Raw genomic sequence first — 22,010 nt, forward strand, 5'->3', positions numbered from 1 at the left:
AAAGAAAACCAAATAACTTGTCTGAGGACTTGAGAAGCAAAATTGTGGGGAAGCATGGGCAATCTCAAGGTTACAAGTCCATCTCCAAAGACCTGAATGTTCCGGTGTCCACCGTGCGCAGTATCATCAATAAATGTAAAGCCCATGGCATTGTGGCTAACTTCCGTAGTTGTGGACAGAAAAGAAAAATTGACGAGATATTTCAACATAAGATTGTGTGGATAGTGTATAAAGGACCTCGACTAACATCCAAACAAGTTCAAGCTGTCCTGCAGTCCGAGGGTACAACAGTGTCAACTTGTACATATCCGTCGGCGTCTGAATGCAAAGGGACTCTATGGTAGGTTACCCAGGAAGACCCCACTTCTGACCAAGAGACATAAAAAGCCAGACTGGAGTTTGCCAAAACTTACCTGAGAAAGCCAAAAACGTTTTGCAAGAATGTTCTCTGGTCAGATGAGACAAGAGTAGAGTTTTTGTGGAAAAGGCATTAACATACAATTTACAGGGGAAAAGAATGAGGCCTTCAAACAAAATAACACGTTCCCCACAATCAAACATGGCGGAGGTTCCCTGATGTTTTGGGGTTGCTTTGGTGCCTCTGGCACTGGACTGATTCACAGTGTGCATGGCATTATGAAGTCTGTAAACTACCAGCAAATTTTGCAGCATAATGTAGGGCCCAGTTTGAGAAAGCTGGGTCTCCCTCATAGGTCATGGGTCTTCAAGCAGGACAATGACCCAAAACACATTTCAAAAAGCACTTGACAATGGTTTGAGAGAAAGCAGTGAGTCCAGACCTGAATCCCATAGAACACCTGTAGAGAGATTTGAAAATGGCAGTTTGGAGAAGGGATCCTTCAAATCTCAGACACCTGGAGCATTTGACCAAAGAAGAATGGTCTAATTCCAGCAGAGCATTGTAAGAAACTAATTGATGGATACAAGAAGCGGTTATTCGCATTTATTTTAGTCTAAAGGTTGTGCTACCAAGTATTAGGCTGAGGGTGCCAATGCTTCTGTCCAGCCCATTTTTGGAGTTTTGTATAAAATTATAATGATTTAATTTATTTTTTTCATTCTCTTTTGTGTTTTATCATTGCAAGCAAAATACTAAATGAAGCTATTACTAGCAAAGCATTTGTAATTTTCCAGGAGAAATTAAGCATTATCTGACAGAATTGCAGGGGTGCCAATACTTTTGGTCAGCAGTGTTTGCTTCTTTTAACTATTGCTAAATGATCACATTTATAAATGAATTACATTTTATTTAAAACTAAATTTATATATATAAAAATGAAAAAAAAAAAAAAAAACTGAAATACACTGGTTATGGCTCTCAATTACAATTTTTATTGAAAATAGTATTAATGCAAGAAGACTGGCTCTTTCCTGCCATTGATGGTGCAAGATGTTCGATCCATTTTGATTGGGAGGGTCCAATTGTCCACATTGACTGGCCGTCAAGCTCCATCAATGGTGCCCGATGAGTTCATTGAGTCCCCAAAAAAGGGTTAAATTGACGTGCCGTTGTTTTGCTTTTGGTAAGGATCAAATAAAAGTTGACCTAAGGTTCACTCAAGTTGTTGTTTCTGTTTGAGTAAATTGTATCTACTACAAAGGAATATATAACTTAATATACATGGTACAAATATGATAGAGGTTTGTAGATGGAGTAATTTGGGGGTTAAACCCATTAAAAAAAAATTGGGGTCACAAAAAGCTAATGTTAGTACTAGTATTTAAATTTGATACAGTATTTGTGTTAGTTATACAGTATATTGCTATGGACATCAGTGTTGTTACTGCTTTGTGTTGACCAAAAAGATTAACTTGCAATTTGTCATCTTTAAACACAATGCTCATTTGGGGTTTTGGTTGTTGGTTATGGGCCGCTTTGAATTTACACATTAAAAGATAAAAATTCAGATCTCAGAATTTGGCACTTTGCCTTGCTCTGCAAATCCGTACAGTAATTCACTGGCATCAGCTCATACTTCAATGTAGCATATGCAGCAAAGAGAACAGCCAGGAAATAAAAATTGGAAATCTAATTTAAAATTTAATGACGTGAGAAAGGAGAAAACTGCAGAAACTTAAAATGACATACTGTACATCTCACCTACACTCAAGGGTTCATTTGTGGGTCCGTTCATATAGGAACCCATCTGTGTAAGATATTGTTTTCCTTCATTGGGATAGAATTGTAGGAGAATTGTCAACAAAGAAATCTGATGCCTCTATTCTAAAGGGTTCACTGTGCTGGCCAAACTTATGTACAGTGCCCAAAGGGTCTGCTCATAGACCGTTACGTGCAGTGAGATTCATGGCTGGGCAGCCACTGACATCATCTATCAGATTTACAAACGTATATGATCCCTCCAGAGCAGGTTTTTCACCATTTCACTGGCAGCAGTTAACTGTTTGTTTAAAATCTCATAGCTGCATTCTTAACGCATACAAAATGAAGCACACAAAAGAAGCACTTTTTTTTTTTTTTTTTATGTCATTACGGTTTTACCTTTACTTATAAATGAAATCCATGCACAGTTCCCTCTGGACGAACGCATTGATGACTTATTTGAAGTCTCCCTTTTGTGCCTTGAGTTTTGAAGTCTCTCTGCCTCAATAGAGATCAGTGCCAGGGAAGAAAGTTGTCCTTGGTCAGTCCGAAAAATGATCTGACCTGTAAATTGTTCATTCCACTGACAATCCTCCAATCATCATTAGTGCTCCCTAACTGGAGAAGTGTTTGGCTCCCTTGGCACAATTTACAGAAATATAGCTGTTGAAAATAACACGGCTCATTATATAAATCAGCGAAATTGTGAAAATTTAATTCATATAGTATTTGTATTTGAACACATAAAAAGAGAGCACCACATTCATCTGAGGCCCAGTCAAATCTGGCCACCGGATATAGGCTGTGCAGAGCTGTGCTGCACTTTGTCATGCTGTTTCCTTTACATCGTCTCTTCTATTTTAATGGTAAAATTCAAAATTAAATGCTAATATATAAACAGCGATGTTAAATTGATAAGTAGTTTTAACAAAATCAACGTAAGAATACAACCAAATAATTTAATTTTTCATTTATTTTTTTTTCTTTCCATGACAGCAGACCTGGATTCCTCAGACCTCCTTTGACTGCACTTCACCGCCCATAGTTCATACTTCTTAGGGGTTCTACCGTTAGTGCCCTCCCACGGACACGCTCTGCCCACCCCAAGAAAACTGGATGTAGTACAAACGGCAGTCTGGGCATATTTTGTTGTTGTTGTTTTTTTTTTTTTTTTTTACATTTTATCTAAGTTTTCAGCAGTGTTCACCTGGCTGTTGTGTTTGGTGAGTTTTGAAACTCTGAGGGGGTCAAAGTAGGGCTCAAAGCTTCGGCGGGACAAAGAATGACTGCTAGGGGGCGCTACATAGTGTATTTGGGAATTGTCTTTACACGGTATCAAAGATTGCACCTATCTTGATCTGTCTGCCGATTTTGGTGCAGTTTCAAGCATTCTAAGGGGGTCAAATTGAGCTCAAAGGGGCTGCGGAACAATGAATAGCTATAATAATAATAATAATAATAATAATCATAATAAAACCGAGGAACCACAAAAGGTTACCTAAAAAAAACATTGTCAACTGCATGTCCATACTGTTCAGTTATGGATGTGTTCTAAGTCAAATAAACTTTTATTTGTTTAGACTAGGGCTGTCAAACGATTAAAATTTTTAATCGAGATAATTACAGCTTAAAAATCAATGAATCGTAATTAATCGTAATTAATCGCAATTTAAACCATCTATAAAATATGCCATATTTTTCTGTAAATTATTGTTGGAATGGAAAGATAAGACACAAGATGGATATATACATTCAACATACTGTACATAAGTACTGTATTTGTTTATTATAACATTAAATCAACAAGATGGCATTAACATTATTAACATTCTGTTAAAGCGATCCATGGATAGAAAGACTTGTAGTTCTTAAAAGATAAAGGTTAGTACAAGTTATGGAAATTTTATATTAAAACCCCTCTTAATGTTTTCGTTTTAATAAAATGTGTAAAATTTTCAGTCAAAATATAAACTAGTAGCCCGCCATTGTTGATGTCAATAATTAATTACACAATGCTCATAGGTGCTTAAGCCCATAAAATCAGTCGCACCAAGCGCCAGCAGAGGGTGACAAAACTAAAAAAAACACCACAAGTAACAAGTTGGCATTGCCCTGTGCTGTCATTTTAAGCTGTTTGAGCGGGGCATGTGCGTTAATTGCATCAAATATTTTAATGTGATTAATTTAAAAAATTAATTAGCGCCCGTTAACGCGATAATTTTGACAGCCCTCGTTTAGACCAAATGACAACAACAGTTATCTCAAGGAGAAAAAAAAAACATGTTTAAGGTGCAGTAGCTTTACGCTGGATTTTGACCTACTTGAGCATTGTAGCTTTTTTTTTTTTTATTTTATTTTTTTTTTGACAACACCCCCCCCCCCCCCCCCCCCAGGTAAGACTAATGCCTACCCACACCTGGCATCCTGGTAACACCACTGATACTTCGTCATACCAAGTGCATGTGAACTTCCCATTGAGTAATACAGTTTCTCCTTCTGTGAGGTAGAGCAGTGGTTCCCAACCCTTTTTGCCCTACAGACCGGTCTGATGTGGGCCTTTTTTTCACGGACTGACAATGTGTAGCAGAAAATGACAGTAAATATGAAATAACACAACGAGGATAAAACCGAACATTAAGTACTGGGGAAATGCAACTCACCATACGCTGAATCAACCTATTTCAACAGCAACCTCTCCTAAAAGTTGACGGCAAATATCCTTGATCACAGGCATAGTGAGTTCTTCTCCAAACATGAAAGGTTTCTTGGCTTTAGCAATACAGTTCGCCACGAGGTATGAGGCTCTCAGTGCATTCGCTTTTGTTGCCTCGTTTGCTAGCTTTTTGCCACATATTATCCAGAATGGACTTGGATGTCTTCTGGCTCAGCAGGTGGCCTTTTCCCCGTAAAAAAAAAAAAAAAAAACTGTCCAAAGACGTCGCCACCCGCAGCACACAGTCAACAGCAGCTAAAGTTACTGTTAACATTAACTGACACTGGGCTGCTATAGATGTGCAAACATACCAGTAATGGCGGCCAACCACTAGAGGGCGACATACACAAATCTGTTCTCAGATTAGTCAATTGAGTAGATAGGCATATTTATGTGTCTAGAGGCACAGGCCTTATTGCGGTCGTTAACAAATTATTTATTAATTGTTTGCGGCCTGTTAACAAATGCGCCAGGGATCGGTACCGGTCCCCAGCCCGGTGGTTGGAGATCACTGAGGTAGAGGACGTTGAATGTGCAAATGTGGTGCTGTTAAAGGGAAATAGAAAGAAATAATTTGGGGGGCAGGTTTCAATCCCGTATCCAGCACATCCCGTCCTCTTTCCGAAGTGCAGGCTTGTGTCTGTCCACTTGATTACCAATATCTGGATTAAAACTAGGGCTGAAATATATCGGGGGAAAAAAAACTGACATTGTCACTTTTGGGGGGGGTTGCGATATATTGCGATATTAAAGCTAGAAGAATTTTCACCAAATGACTTGAATAGCTCTGTTTGGGAAGACTTTGGTTGACTCACATTGTATTCATTAGCGATGTCCCGATCCGATTACGTGATCAGAAATCAGGCCGATCACGACATTATTTCAGAGGATCGAAATCGGATGAAAATGATAGGGTTTTTAATTAAAAAAATATATATTATTTTTGTTTTCAGCGGAATGTTGCTTCCATAAATCAGCACAGGAGTCTAGCTCACTTTTCAGTCTTTATTTTTCTCCGCACCCACCCAGGTCATGCACCTCACAACTGTATACAATCCTGGTGTAGTAACCCACCAATGGGAGCGTCGCGTTGCCATATCGAATGCACCAATAAGAGCATCGCGTTGGCGCATGGAACGCACCAATGGGAGCGTCGCCTTGCCGTATCGAACGGGAGTGTCGTGCAGCGGCGCCGACAGTAGTCCTAGTGACACTGCAATACGTTTATGTTGACTTTTGTGCGCTGCATCGATTTTCTTGTGCGCCGAGTTTGTGCAAGCAGTGTGCAATTGCGCACCCGCGCAGCTTAGAGGGAATATTGTCCATGTCTCTGCGAAATTGCTGATTTTATAAAGCAAAAAAAGTCTACATTAAACAAAAAAATTTTTTAAAAAACAATCCCACACAATCGGGACTATTGAGCATGCACATATTGCGATGGCGATGTTCAAATGATATATTGTGCATGCCTAATTAAAACTCCCTTTCATATTCCATCCTTAATATACTGTACTTTGCATCACAAGTCAGTAATGTATTCTTTAATTCATACCCTGACCGTCGATTTTTATTATTTATTTTTTTTTTTTTTATAAAATACAGAATTGTTTCCATAATTATTTCAAGGTATCTTGAAAATGTAAAAATGGAATGAGTATTTCATAGTTTTAACGTTCAAAGCAGGATTGTTGGGTTCCTAAAAAATGTCGATGGGTTATGTCCAGTGGAGTTAAGTATCCATCCATCCAGCGCTTTGAAAATGCCCTTAGCTTCATTCAACTCTCCTTTCTGTCTGCAAACTCTTGAAGGTTGTTGAAATCAAAAGAATGGGAAATGAGCCACAGTGTGTTTTGTGGGGGGTCATGAATTAAACAAGATTTGTGTCACTTGATGAACTTCATAGACAGACTAATTGTTTTCTTGCCTTATGGCATCTGTTAAAATAAAATTTGAAAATGGTGTTGAAATATTCAAAGTCTTGATTATTGAGCCCTCAATGTCATTTCTCTTCTTATGTTTTTTAATGAGGTTTTAGCTCACTGAATGACTTGTTGTTACACATTTCAACTGATGGTATTGCAAAATGAAATTTTACAATAAAAACGTCATCTGTTATTTATATCGTACTTGAGCATTCTGAATTCTTACAATAATGATACAAGGCAGGAACATAGGATGTATAAGAAAAGTGAAACAATGCCAAATCATTCAAGAGAACCTCAAAAGTGGGCGTAGCTTCACAGTGTGTCTGATAGGTTTAGCATTTGAAGTGAGTCATTGTATTTCCTAAATTCCTATCATGATTATCAGTGTGGTAATGATGAAAAGCTGCATTTTCTTTTTCGCTTTTGTTTTCTTTCAAAAAGAAGAACGCACAGCTGTTATTTCTCAGTTCTGCAACAAAAAGGACAGCTGGCAATATGTCAACAGTATGGTGATATCAATAGGGGACAACTCAGTGGTTCTGATCATAGTGCAGACTTCCTTCCAGTGAGAGGCAACTCGAAATCAGATTTTATCATCTTGGTTCAGCACGAAGAGTACCATTAAGGTCACGGTGGTTCTCAACTAATTATTGGAGACATCCGGTCCTCCTTCCACTGTTTCGCTTGCAAGCCTTGTACTTCTAGTCACAGAGCGACCTGCTGTTTTCTCTGCATGTGCCTGATATCACAACGGCAGCCGTGGCCCTGTAGTACCACAGTGTTCGTGCTGAAGTTGCTATAGCAACGGATAATCGGAAGCTTTATTTTTCTTCTTTGTGTGCATATTAATGCATTGATGAGGGAAATCTGATACTATAATCTGTCTCCAACATGATAGCGCCACTAGAGCAATACGTGCCTTCCTACTATTATCCTTCAATAGGGAATTGTACAGAAACACAAAAAGTGATGTAATGACTGTAATGTATGCCTCGTTGTTGGTAACCATGCATGACTGATGTTTCCTCTGGCAGAAAAAGTGTGGCGTGGCAGGATCGCGCCAAACATGCTCTTCAACAGGATGTGAAATCACAAAGGACACAGCATGATGTGATATCCCTGTCTTTAGAGGGAGATACTGCATGCTGACACTTTAGTAACTCTATGAAAGGTCACAGCCAAAGGCATCATGCATTTTAAAATAAATGTGCGTATTGCAGGTGAATTGCTTACGGCTAAGACTGCGAATTACTAATTGCTCCATTTTCTATTTTAAAAAAAAAAATCCCTGGAAATTAAGAGGATCCAATCCAATGTGGTTATCACAATAAATTAACAATTATAAAATACATAAATGTCACGTCAGCCATAAGAGAAACGCATTTAATTTAACAACTCAAGAAACACAAAACTTCCCTGTCCTCACCCACATCGTGAAGACAATTGATAAAAGGTTTCTGGTTGGGAGGAAAATCTCTTTGTGGCAAAGATAAATGTTTCCCCATCATATCTTTCTAATTCTTTGTCTAACCAAATCAAGTTGCCTGGAGTAGAAATGGTTCTTTACGGGTTTTAGGACTTGATTTTTTTTTTTTTTTTTGCTCGTTAACTCCAATGTGATCTGTTGGGGGGTAAAAGCTGAGTGCCTTCTCTCCTTATTTGGGGTAATTTTATAAATGTAATATAATATATAAATATAATATAAAATATAAAGCCTAACCCTAGGGTTATGTATTTGAACTTGACATTTAATTGGTCCTTCGAGCCGGATTGCAAAGTTGCAAGGAGAACGGAAGGGAGCTATACAGTGCAATACTAGTCTACACAACACAGTCCCTAAACATCGTTCTAACCTAGGCCTTCTGTCTCCTTTCTTTTAATTTGTGATGGCCCATACAACAGATGGGTTTCTTGACCTAAAAGGAAATTGGGGAAGCAAGCTGGCAACACCCCTTGAACTAGTTTTGCTATTTGTGTGCATGTCGGTGGAATTAGTTCATGCATAGACTTCATAATATTTTGGTGGGACATGGGACGCGGGGCCGATTAATAGGGGGCCTGCATTGTTGGCGTTGCCATCAAAGCTGACCAAGTGGAATTTAGACAAAGAGCTTTTTTCATTGAAAATTATGGTGAATAAATGCTTAAATCCCTGAATTCTTTTAGATATGGATGTAAAACAGTCTTGATTCTTGGTTAAAAGCAAAAAAAAACCATGCACATAGCATTTATTGTACGTAAATATTGCGAACTATGATGCTAGTCAGTAAGCAAATGTAGTGGCCGCCTTATGAAAACAAAGCTTTTTTCATTGAAAATTGTTGTAATTGCTTAAATCCCTGAATTCTTCATTGATATGGACGTAAAACAGTCTCGATTCTTGGTTAAAAGCAAAAAAAAAAAAAAAAAAAAAAAAAAACAACGTGCAGTTAGCAATTATTCTACGTAAATATTGCGAACTATGATGCTAGTCAGTATGCAAATGTAGTTGCGACCTTATGAAAACCGCTTTTTCAGTTGAAAATGATTGTGAATAAATGCTTAAATCCCTAAATTCTTTATAAATACGGGCGTAAAACAGTCTCAATTCTTGGTTTAAAACAAACAAAAAAAAACGTGCAGTTAGCATTTATTTTACGTAAATATTGCGAATTATGACGCCTATGCCGTAGCGGCTAATTTCTTCCACTGAGTTTCAAAATGCTCGCATGGTACGAAAAATATAATAATTACCTTGTATCCTCGAACAAATCCCTCCTGAGACAATCCTTCCTTTTTGTATGCAGTAAAGCTTTGGTACTTTTTCAACCTAAATCTGATATTGGATCGCTGCATGTGATTTGAGAATAACTGCGACCGACTTCAACCGACTGAAGCGGAGTGTAGGACGGCCCCCTACTTGAAGGCGTGGATCGCTGCATGTGATTTGAGAATAACTGCGACCGACTTCAACCGACTGAAGCAGAGTGTAGGATGGCCCCCTACTTGAAGGCGTGGCACAGTGTCTGTGGAATCTGTCTCATCAATATGATTAGGACGTCTATGGTTCATGTGTGACAAATCATCTTCATTTAGCAAGAAGCATTTAGCAATGGATTAAATATGTTTAATTTCTTGATGTCTGGGGCTTGTCTCAAGGTTGACCTGTGGAATGAAGGCCGTTTGAACTGGTGTTATGACAAGGCAGTTTAGATAAGAGTTAAGGATATTTTTATATTCTTATTGTAAGCAATCACCAAAGCATATATTTATTGTAAACGATCATTTATTTGAGTAAATATTCAAAAAGCATAAAGATAATTATCTTAGCATCATAATAATTATTTCATCATTGGTTATGCTTTCTCATTATTTAGACTTGAATACATTAAATAACCCTAAAAAAAAATAAAATAATTTTAACATGCTGAAAGCCATTGTGTGCATGTTTTAATAATTAAATTGAATGCTAATCAACATGAGTACTCCTACTGTTTATCAGGTAAATTAGTTCATGCCAGGCCTTGGGATGTTTCCAGTGCAGGCATCCATCCAAGTCAAAGGGCTGTCCAACATTCAGATGTCTTCATGCCTAATTATCTATGGCAACCAGTGTGTATCAAGACTTGCCAAGATGATCCAAGCTAATTCTGTCTTCCCTAAAATAAAACAGTGCTATTTTTTTGTCCAATAACAAAGACAAGCAATGAATCTTCTTGGCATTTTTTTTTTTTTTTTTTTTGCTTGTTTGTTTATGTTCTTGTTCCTCGTGCAAGAATAGTATTTTAAAGTTACATTTTCACATGACCTTGAGCCAAAGATTCTTTTGTCGATAAAAAGAAAAGGGAGTGAGGGGATATAAGCGGAGAGACAATTGGCAAGGTTTGGATCTAGCCTTTTTTTTTAAATGTGAAAAATAGATACTACAGGGTTGGGAAAAGTCACCAAATATAGCAACAAAGGCTCCATATTGGCAACACTAGGGCAAAAAATTTGGAGCAACTTTGTTTGGCACCCATCTATAAAAAAGGCTCAATCCTGTGGCTACAGCACATTCTGAGTTTTACTCACATCTCATTAAAGAAAGAACCATTAGGGAATTGACATTTTACAGTTAAGTCCATAAATATTGTGACACTGACGATATTCTGGTCTTTTTGGCTCTAAACACCAACACAATTGAATTGAAATGTAACTAATGAGATGTGCTTTAACAGCAGGCAGTCAGCTTTAATTTGAGAGTATGTATTCAATTCAGTTTAACGCTGTGGGGAATTACAGTAGTTTGTGCTCCTGTATATGCTTCCACTTTATACATGACCAAAGGTCATAGGGATAGTTAGCTGCTCAGCTTTTCCAGGGTCAATTGGACATGTATGACTGTCAATTGAATTGGTTTCCTTGTGTGTATCGATGAAGTGACTCCTTCAAAAACCGCAGGTTTTTACTCTTTTACTATTTACATGAAGAATATTTAAATGTTGGTTTTAAAATATCAACAAGTGCCAGTAAAATTAAGCATCGGCTGTTAAAGTTACACTGCTGGCCAAAAGTATTGGTCACCTGCAATTTTGTCAAATAATGCTCAATATCTCCCTGAAAATGATTGCGTTAAATGCTTTGGGAGTAATATCTGTATTTATTTTGCTTGCAATGAAAAAACACAAAAGAGCGTGGGGAAAAAAACTAAATCATTATCATTTTACACAAAACTCCAAATATGGGCCGGACAAAAGTATTGGCACCCTTTGAAAAATCATGTGATGCTTCTCTAATTAACAGCGCCTGTTACTTACCTGTGGCACATAACAGGTGGTGGCAATAACTAAATCACACTTGCAGCAAGTTAAAATGGATTAAGGTTGACTCAACCTCTGTCCTGTGTCCTTGTGTGTACCACATTGAGCATGGAGAAAAGAAAGAACACCAAAGAACTGTCTGAGGACTTGAGAAGCAAAATTGTGAGGAAGCATGGGCGGTCTCAAGGCTACAAGTCCATCTCAAAAGACCTGAATGTTCCTGTGTCTACCGTGCGCTGTGTCATCAATAAATGTAAATCCAATGGCACTGTGGCTAACCTCCCTAGATGTGGACGGAAAAGAAAAATTGATGAGCGATTTCAACGAAAAATTGTGCAGATGGTGGATATAGAACCTTAACTAACATTCAAACAAATTTAAGCTGTCCTGCAGTCTGAGGGTACAATAGTGTCAACCCGTACTATCCATCAGCGTCTGAATGAAAAGGGACTCCATGGTAGAAAACCCAGGAAGACCCCATTTCTGACCCAGAGACATAAAAAAAGCCAGGCTTTGGAAGAATGTTCTCTAGTCAGATGAGATAAAAGTAGAGCTTTGTTTTTAACATAGAGCTTACAGGAAAAAAAACGAGGCCTTCAAAGAAAAGAGCATGGTCCCCACAGTCAAACATGGCGGAGGTTCCTTGATGTTTTGGGGTTGCTCTGCTGCCTCTGGCACTGGACTGCTTGACCGTGTGCATGGCATTATGAAGTCTGAAGACTACCAACAAATTTTGCTACATAATGTAGAGCCCTGTGGTCTGTACTACGAACGGAGTTCAACCTCCCCAGAAGTAATCCTGCCTACCAGGGGGTAACCGGAGTTGACAAAACCTGGTTACCTAGTTTGTGGTCAATCGGTGCTACGACGCTGATTATGAGGTTGATTAGTTGAACCTGTGTCAACCCAATCAGAGTTACCGCACGTTCACGTAAAAGGGGGCAGAGAACAGAGTCAAACACTACTTGTGACGATGGCACGGCCACCTTACTTCACGGAGGAGGAATGCGTGATAATCATGCGGTGTTATGAGGAATTAAAATCGACTCTCACCGCGAAATCAAACATTCAGCAAATCGGCCGCGACAGGTCTGTTGGCAGCAAATTAAAGAACGCATGAATGCGTAAATATACCGGTTTACTTATGTCCATGAAAAGAAATAAAGCCTGCTGTCAGGACAATAAAATAAGATTTGGTACATTAACTGTAACAAAATAATTTATCGTATGTGCATCACCACATGAAGCAGGATGATTTTATGTTTAGTCCCACTAAAACTCAGTTCCATGAGTATATATGTCCTTTGAACATCTTCAGAGTAAAGGTTAGATCGGGCCTAAAAAATCCAGCCCGATCCGGCCCGAGCCCGATCAATTAACTCGATTTGCAGGTCCGAGCCCGAAAACTGACTGAAATTTTATGTTATAATTGTGAGGACTCAGGAGAAGAAGCAAATGCGTGGTTGCGTTTTGTGTGATCACATTTGTGACGATTCCTGTGCATAATGAAGATATATTAAAGGCCATCCGTCTTTTGTAATGAATTCTCACAGTTAAACAAGACTGTAAGATGCATATTCAATAAATATTTACATCTTTTATATTTGTGTGTCTATATTCTATCAGGCGGATAGTGGATTTGTCATTTATTGTAATCTCTTTAAATTGGCAGAAAAAACGCTTTCATTGAAAAAAAGTTTTCTCAGTGTTTAAATAGTCAACATATTTTTATGATTATTACAAATGCATTTACACAATGATATAAGGCTGGAAAAGTTTGTTAAATATATTTCTTGTATGCAAGCAAAGCTCCACATTGGTTTAAATTCAGCGAAGCCGACACAGGTTTCTGTTTAGCATTTTCAACAATCAATTTGAAGCGTTTCCATACCTACCACTTTCCGAATCGCACGGCATACAGAGCTCATACTCAGATATTCAGCATCACCGATGGAAGACATATATTGTCCGCTGGTGAAATAGCGCAAGGACAGGCACGCATTCTGCTCAATTGTGAGGGCCTGACTTCAGCAGGTTACGTTATAGACGTCCGCCCCGATCAGATGGCGCAGGTAATGAATTCCCTCAGCTGAAGATCTATGTCTTTAATGGAGAACATCGTCCGGGGCTCTAAATACCCGTGCCCTCCGAAGAAAGTCCCTCACAATCTGCGCGCCAATGTCGTACGGGTCGTCCAGGTACGCTGTCATTGTCAAGAGGACACGTCCACGGAGGAGTGCTTTTTAAATAGAGCATGGATAATCGGAAAGCTGGGGTTAAGCAAGATTTAACTCTGAGACGACCAAGTTTGACGTGTGGCATGTGTTGCCATGGCAACATTCCCCGGTTTCAACATATTCATCTTTCGTAGTCCCAGTTAGCCGGGAAATTAGGCTGCACGTGATGAAGTTACTCTCGAAGTTTCCCTGCTATGCCAGAATGCTTCGGTTTTGTAGTACAGGCCACAGTGTGAGAAAGCTGGATCTCCCTCAGAGGTCATGGGTTTTCCAGCAGGACAATGACCCAAAACACTTTTCAAAATTCACTATAAAATGGTTTGAGAGAAAGCACTGGAGAATTTCAAAGTGGTCAGCAATGAGTCCAGACCTGAATCCCATAAAACACCTATGGAGAGATCTTAAAATAGCAGTTTGGAGAAAGCACCCTTCAAATCTCAGAGACCTGGAGCAGTTGGCCAAAGAAGAATGGTCTAAAATTCCAGCAGAGCATTGTAAGAAACTCATTGAAGGTTGTTTGCAGTTATCCTGTCTAAAGGTTGTGCTACCAAGTATTAGGCTGAGATTGCCAATACTTTTGTCCGACCCATTTTTTGAGTTTTGTGTAATATGATCATGATTTATTTATCTAATTATTTATTTTTTATTCTCATTTGTGTTTGGGTTTTTTTTCATTGCAAGCAAAATAAATGAAGATATTACTACCAAAGCATTTGTAATTGCAATCATTTTCTGGGAGAAATTGAGCATTATCTGACAGAAATTCAAGGGTGCCAATACTTTTGGCCAGCAGTGTAATTTCCTTTTCAGTCATTTCTTTGACGAGAAACCAAAAAAACTGTTTTGTTTAGTTTTTTTGATTGTTTTTTTACCACCAAAATGTATTATTCGTTATTGTCCTTTTCAGTCATTTTGTGATGACGCATGTTGAACAGTATTCTGAAAAATCTGCTAAGCTACAGTATAAGTCCCCAGCAGCTTTTCATGCAGTGCTCTTCAGCTCCATCTGTCAGACTGACATCACACCAATGGATCGGACATATACCCACAATGTGATTATCCTGTTGTGCAGGAGGAAGTGAGATGGCACTCTCCCACTGTGCCAAATCATTGCAGTTTAAAATGCACTTGAGGTGGATCGCACTGACTACCAAATTGACAACTGAAACAATCATCAACAAAAGATAGAGCAGAGATCGACCGTTTTTTTAATTTGTTATAATAAAAAAATAAAATAAAATAAAAAAGATGATAATTCATACATTTAAATTAAGAAATAAATGAAAGAGTACCATTACAACAAACAAAGCCTGATGTCAGTAGGATGTGGTCTAAGGAGGTATTGGTGTTGATTCCTGCATACCATATGTATCTGTTAGGCTCAAAAACCAGGTCACCCATGTGGTAACGTCTGTTCCTTATTGCCATCCTCCTCATATACAGCTCCAGGCAGGAGAAGCATGTGTCAAAGAGACTTCATGACAGCATGCTTTCATTCAGTTACTGTGAAGCAAAAAGGAAATGGCAGATTATCCTACGGTCTCCCAGGTTGAGCTTTTGGCGAAGTTTTCCTCGAGCTTGATTTTGTTCTCACAGCTGTGAACCCATTTGACATCATATCAGTCACACCTCTGTGTGCTTCTCTGCCTGCTTGCTGGCTCTAGAGATAATAGTAGAATATGGGGTGGATGATGTTGATGTGTAGAGTCTTGCAAATTTACACTAGTACTAGTACTACTAGTTCAAGTAATTAGATTAAAGTCTTCCATTTGAGATAATGTCAGCTCATGTCAGCGTCAAGAAAGGAACATATAAAATCCAATACCCGTAGATGAATCAAAGAACAGTAAAATTAAATTAAATAGTCAATGAAGTTACCTTTAAATGTAATTGTGTTAGAACTCTTTTTGCTTGTGGGGTAAATAAACCTCCTATTTTCCCATCAGCAGTTTCTATCAGAAAAGGGAGTGATATGCCAGAACAGGACACTCAATGTCAACTCTGCATTCAGTACACACAACAATCACAGTGCAACTCTCCATGTGAGCCATCTGAAAGAAATACATACAAAGGCCACAAAAATAAGAACACTTGCGCAATGACATTAAATACACATGTATATGTATCATTCAGAAGCTTAAAATGTTTTATTCTTATTTATTTTTTGCCCCACAGGTAAGATGTGTTGAAAATTATGTTCACCTGATTACCTTTTCATTTACTGTATGTACAATCCTATTCCCACAATATACTGTATGTATGTATAAACTGCAAGTTTTCGACTATAAGGCGAACATAAGTGTAAGACCCACCCACCAAATTTTACAAGAAAACATTATTTATGCACATACAGTGGGGCAAATAAGTATTTAGTCAACCACCAACTGTGCCAGTTCTTCTTCTTGAAAAGATTAGAGAGGCCTGTAATTGTCAACATGAGTAAACCTCAACCATGAGAGACAGAATGTGGAAAAAAACAGAAAATCACATTGTTTGATTTTTAAAGAATTTATTTCCAAATTAGAGTGGAAAATAAGTATTTGGTCACCTACAAACAAGCAAGATTTCTGGCTGTCAATGAGGTCTGAATTCTTCTAACGAGGCTCCACTCGTTACCTGTATTAATTGCACCTGTTTTAACTCATTATCGGTATAAAAGACACCTGTCCACAATCTCAGTCAGTCACACTCCACTATGGCGAAGACCAAAGAGCTGTCGAAGGACACCAGAGACAAAATTGTAGACCTGCACCAGGCTGGGAAGACCGAATCTGCAATAGGTAAAACGCTTGGTGTAAAGAAATCAACTGTGGGAGCAATGATTAGAAAATGGAAGACATACAAGACCACTGATAATCTCCCTCGATCTGGGACTCCATGCAAGATCTCACCCCGTATGATAAAAGATAACAATAAAATAATGGTGAGCAAAAATCCCAGAACCACACAGGGGGTCCTAGTGAATGACCTACAGAGAGCTGGGACCACAGTAACAAAGGCTACTATCAGTAACACAATGCGCCACCAGGGACTCAAATCCTGCACTGCCAGACGTGTCCCACTGCTGAAACCAGTACACTTCCAGGCCCGTCTGCGGTTCGCTAGAGAGCATTTGGATGATCCAGAAGAGGACTGGGAGAATGTGTTATGGTCAGATGAAACCAAAATAGAACTTTTTGATAGAAACACACGTTCTCATTTTTGGAGGAGAAAGAATACTGAATTGCATCCAAAGAACACCATACCAACTGTAAAGCATGGGGGTGGAAACATCATGCTTTGGGGCGGTTTTTCTGCAAAGGGACCAGGACGACTGATCTGTGTAAAGGAAAGAATGAATGGGGCCATGTATCAAGAGATTTTGAGTGAAAATCTCCTTCCATCGGCAAAGGGCATTGAAGATGAGACGTGGCCGGGTCTTTCAGCATGACAATGATCCCAAACACACAGCCAGGGCCACAAAGGAGTGGCTTCGTAAGAAGCATTTCAAGGTCCTGGAGTGGCCTAGCCAGTCTCCTGATCTCAACCCCAGAGAAAATCTGTGGAGGGAGTTGAAAGTCCGTGTTGCCCAACGACAGCCCCAAAACATCACTGCTCTAGAGGAGATCTGCATGGAGGAATGGGCCAAAATACCAGCAACAGTGTGTGAAAAGCTTGTGAAGAGTTACAGAAAATGTTTGGCCTCCGTTATTGTCAACAATGGATACATAACAAAGTATTGAGATGAACTTTTGGTATTGCCCTAATAATTATTTTCCACCATGATATGCAGATATTTTTTTTTTAAATCAAGCAATGTGATTTTCTGTTTTTTTTCCACATTCTGTCTCTCATGGTTGAGGTTAACCCATTTTGAAAATTACATGCTTCTCTAATATTTTCAAGTGGGAGAATTTGCACAATTAGTGGTTGACTAAATACTTATTTGCCCCACTGTATAAGCTGCACTGGACAATAAGCCGCAGGGATAATAAAAATAAATACACGATACCATTTTCGATATGAAATTGAAAAAAAATATATATATTACAACTCTTTAGTTTCTCTCTCCCCAACTCGTTCAATTCATTTGAAGTGGGAGGCCTGGCAGCTATTTCTCTTTAATTTTTCATGTGTTTGAGCAGACACACAAGCTCCCTGAGCACACTGCGTACCACAGTGAGCAACATCAGATGTGAACAGAGTGGCCACACACCAGTATCACACCTTTTCAAAACCTTGGATCAGAACAAGGTACATGGCTTATTTAAAGAATTAAATTACAGCAGCATTTTTCATTAGTTTACTTTTAATTTAATTGATTTGGCCCACCTAAAATGAAAAACACCAAAATCCCTTTGTTAATGAGATGTGTACTATGTTATATGTGAGAGTCCTGCTTTAAACCTGGGAAAAGTCCTGCTTTGCCCTGGGTAAGGTCCAGTTGTGGCATGGGTAAGTTAATAAATGAAACTTAATGAACAACCACAATGGCAGAACAGTATATCAAACTCAAACATTAGAACTGTTCAGACAATAAGCACACTCAAGATTCCTATTCTCTGTGTCTGAGCAGCAACACTGCAAAAACACATCTCCTGAAAACTAGTTAAATTCCCTTGTTTTCAATTGTAAATAGATAATAGTAGATAACGGATAATAACCATCTGAGTGTTTGAAAAAGACCCAGATAGTGTTATTCTGTTTTTTGTTTTTTTTAAATGGGATTTCTTTGGCGCGCCACACAGCCTGAACCGTTTGACTGATCGGCACTGTTCGAATATTGAAACGACCGGAATTTTCACTCAACTCAGGGAATTTTTTCGAACCTCCCCGAAAAATTTTCCGTCTGCCCGTTAACGCCGATTTTTCACTGATTTTTCGGGGAAAAAAACGTATTTTTAAAATGTACGTAGTCCTACAATTTTTGACCAAATTACATAATTTTGACATAAAAAATTCCAGGAAGGTGAGGGGCATAAAAGTTGTATACAGAATTTGGAAAAAAATTACAGTTCCCCGGAAATTTGCCAAAATCTTTCCCTTTCATTTTTAATGGGATGCAACGTTAGTTCAAATTTCCCATTCACTTCCAATTGAATTTCCAATGGGATTTACAGTGCACTGATGCCATTGACGGCCATGTATGTCGAATCTATTGATGACGATGTACTTGGATTCCATTGACATATATGTAAGTCGATGCCATTGACGGCCATGGACGTCCAAATTTCCCATTCATTTTCAATGGCATTTACTTTGTTTAATGCCAATGACGGCCATGCTTGTCGATTCTATTGATGCCAATGTACTTGGATTTCCATTGCCGCGAATGTAAGTCATTGCCATTGACAGCCGTGAACGTCCAAATTACCCATTCATTTTCAATGGCAAAAAACAAATGTTCCAAAATAAACAGGAAATGAGCAGATATGACTAAGACGCCCCCCAAATGACCTGTAATGACCAGAACACCCCCCCCAAATCTCCCCAAATGAACTGATATGACTAGGACACGCTCCCCAAAAGTCCCTCTAAAGCACAGGTGTCAAACCGATTCCAGAAAGGGCCAAGTGGGTGCAGGTTTGCTTTCCAACCAATGAAAAGGACACCTTTTCACCAATTAGATCTTTTACATGTGTAATCAGTTAAACTTTGTCAGGTGCTGCTTGTTTCAGCAGGAAGTTCATTGGTTAAACTCTCTGCGCGTTATCGGTTGGAACAAAATCCAGCACCCACTTGGCCCTTTCTGGAATCTGTTTGACACCTGTGCTCTAAAGACTTGAAAATACCAGGCCACAACCCCCAAATGTCCCCAAATTATCTGATATGACCAGGCCACGCCCCCCAAATGCCCTTAAATGACCTGATATGACCACGACACGCCCCCCAAATGTCCCAAACCAACCTGGGCTGGGCTAAGATCTGTATCTCCACACAGCAAAGACCCAGTGTAATTTCTCCAGAAATTGCGGTTTCTAGTTATTACTGTTGTGCTTGCAAGGATTGGCAGAGGAATGTTGCTTTAGTAAATCAGCACAGGAGTGAAGCTCACTTTTCTCCACCAATGGGAGCGTTGCGTTGCTGTATCGAATGCATTAATAGGAGTGTCGCGTTGCCGTATCGAGCGCACCAATAGAAGTGTTGCTTTGCCATATCAAGCGCACCAATAGGAGTGTCGCGTTGTCCTATCGAACGCACCAAAAAGAGTGTTGCGCTGACACATCACTGCAGCGCTGACAGACAGTAGTCCTATTGACGGTACAAAATGTTTCTGTTGAATTTCATTTCATGCGCTGCATAGATTTTCATGTGCGCTGAATATATGCAAGCAGTGCGTGATTGCACACACACACAGCTTAGAGGGAACATTGTCTGGCAGCAAATGAGCAAAATGTCATTCCACTCCAATTTTAAATGAATATGATGTCAATAATCGTCAATGGCACGGGTTAAAAAGGTAAATAAATTAAATAAATAACTGAATATGGATACTTTTGCAATCAAATATTGCATCCGGGTAAAACGTTTCAGTACCGAAACTTGGATACTTTTGACAACCCTACTAAAGACATACAGTTCATCGGCAAATAAAAATCCATATATAAGCCACACTGGTCTATCAACCACAGGGTTCAAAGTGGAGGAAAAAAGCTTAGTCTGAAATATATTCAGTATCTATGTTTTTTACCACAACATCTCACACATCTCCATGGTTAAGTAACCATCAGTTTTACTTGATCATTTACTTGCAATGTTGCATATAATTTCTTGAAATAATTATTTTTCATCATTTTTTGTTGCTGATGAGGTGCTTCTTTTAATTTTTGTGCAATTGAATATTGGGGGCTGAAAAAGAACATTCAACTGCAAAAGTACAGTTTCATGAATTACGTAACTCTATAAAAGGACTCATCTCGGTGAAAATGTGTTTGCAGGTTTTTATAAAGGTGATTCATCATTCAGAAATGGAATACATTGATTGCAGATAAACTAATGTAACCATGGTAACCTGTTATCCAGCATGATGACAGGGTGTTGATGTGATGATGCGACTAAAGCCTGGTTGTGTAATCCTCTAAGCCTTGACGCCTATATTCATGTGGCACACTTAACATCTTCATACCTGTTAAGATGTGATGGAGCGTGTGATTTCTTTTGGATGAAGAATATGATTAAAACATTCATTTAACGGAGACGAGTTGATAAGCACTGATGTATTTACTGTTAGTGCACAGAGTATCCTTGCCATTTAATTTGGTGATAGATATGTATATATTTATGTATGTGTGTGCGTGTGTGTGCGCTATGAGCTGATGGCAGTGGTGGGTGGGTGCAGTGTTATGGGGGTGCAACGAGATAACACGAATGCCACTTTAACATGCAGTATTTATTTATATTTTTTTTGCTCATCCTTGCTGTTCCCCTATTTGTAAAAAAAAATGTGATTTTCTCACTCTAATATAATCTTTCCTTTTTAGAAACACTGCATTGATTCATACTCTGATACAGAATGTCAGGTTTTTCAATGAATAATGAATTTGGCTATGGGTAATAGACTCTATTAGAGACTGACTTGAAAGTACATTAAGCACTTTTACAACTACTCATCACTGCTTGAGAGGACGGACCTGATCGGAACATTCACTTCAAGATCGTGTGTCCAGGATAGATGAGGAAAGAAAATTCAGTATAAAAGAAACTGTTGATAAGTGACTTCAGTCACAGGAAAGAGTAAGCCAAAAAGATTCACACATGCAGAGTGAGATTATTGCTGACATTGTCTTTAGCCACCCACTGTGCCTGGTAGGTGCATTTAAAATCCTATCTAGGACAAAAATGCACAACCGTTTCTATGATTGTCAGATCTCAGCATGAGTGTTCCCTGAAGTGATGACCTTATCTTGACTTGTAGTTTATACTTAAGCATGATATGCTTTTTGTAAAGGATTAGTGTGTTGATCTTTTACTAGCACTATTCACTTCAATCTAAAAATGCATTCTCAAGTTAAACCCTATCTTGATTACAGAGTGTTCCATACAAGAAGCACAGGTAATCCTCTATTATATTCCCATAGAGCTGAGAAAAAAATGATTTATTTTATGTGAACAAGTAGCTGTTCATCCATCCATCTCAAAAAGGATGCTCGAAATGGATTTTCAATCTATGGTTGCACATCTCCAAAAGCAGTGCACTGTGCTGAGATGTGTCAAGTGTCAATGCTCTATCGATAAACCTTTGTTCGACAGTTAATC

This window comes from Corythoichthys intestinalis, chromosome 9, assembly GCF_030265065.1.
Source record: "Corythoichthys intestinalis isolate RoL2023-P3 chromosome 9, ASM3026506v1, whole genome shotgun sequence".
NCBI classification, from domain to species: domain Eukaryota; kingdom Metazoa; phylum Chordata; class Actinopteri; order Syngnathiformes; family Syngnathidae; genus Corythoichthys; species Corythoichthys intestinalis.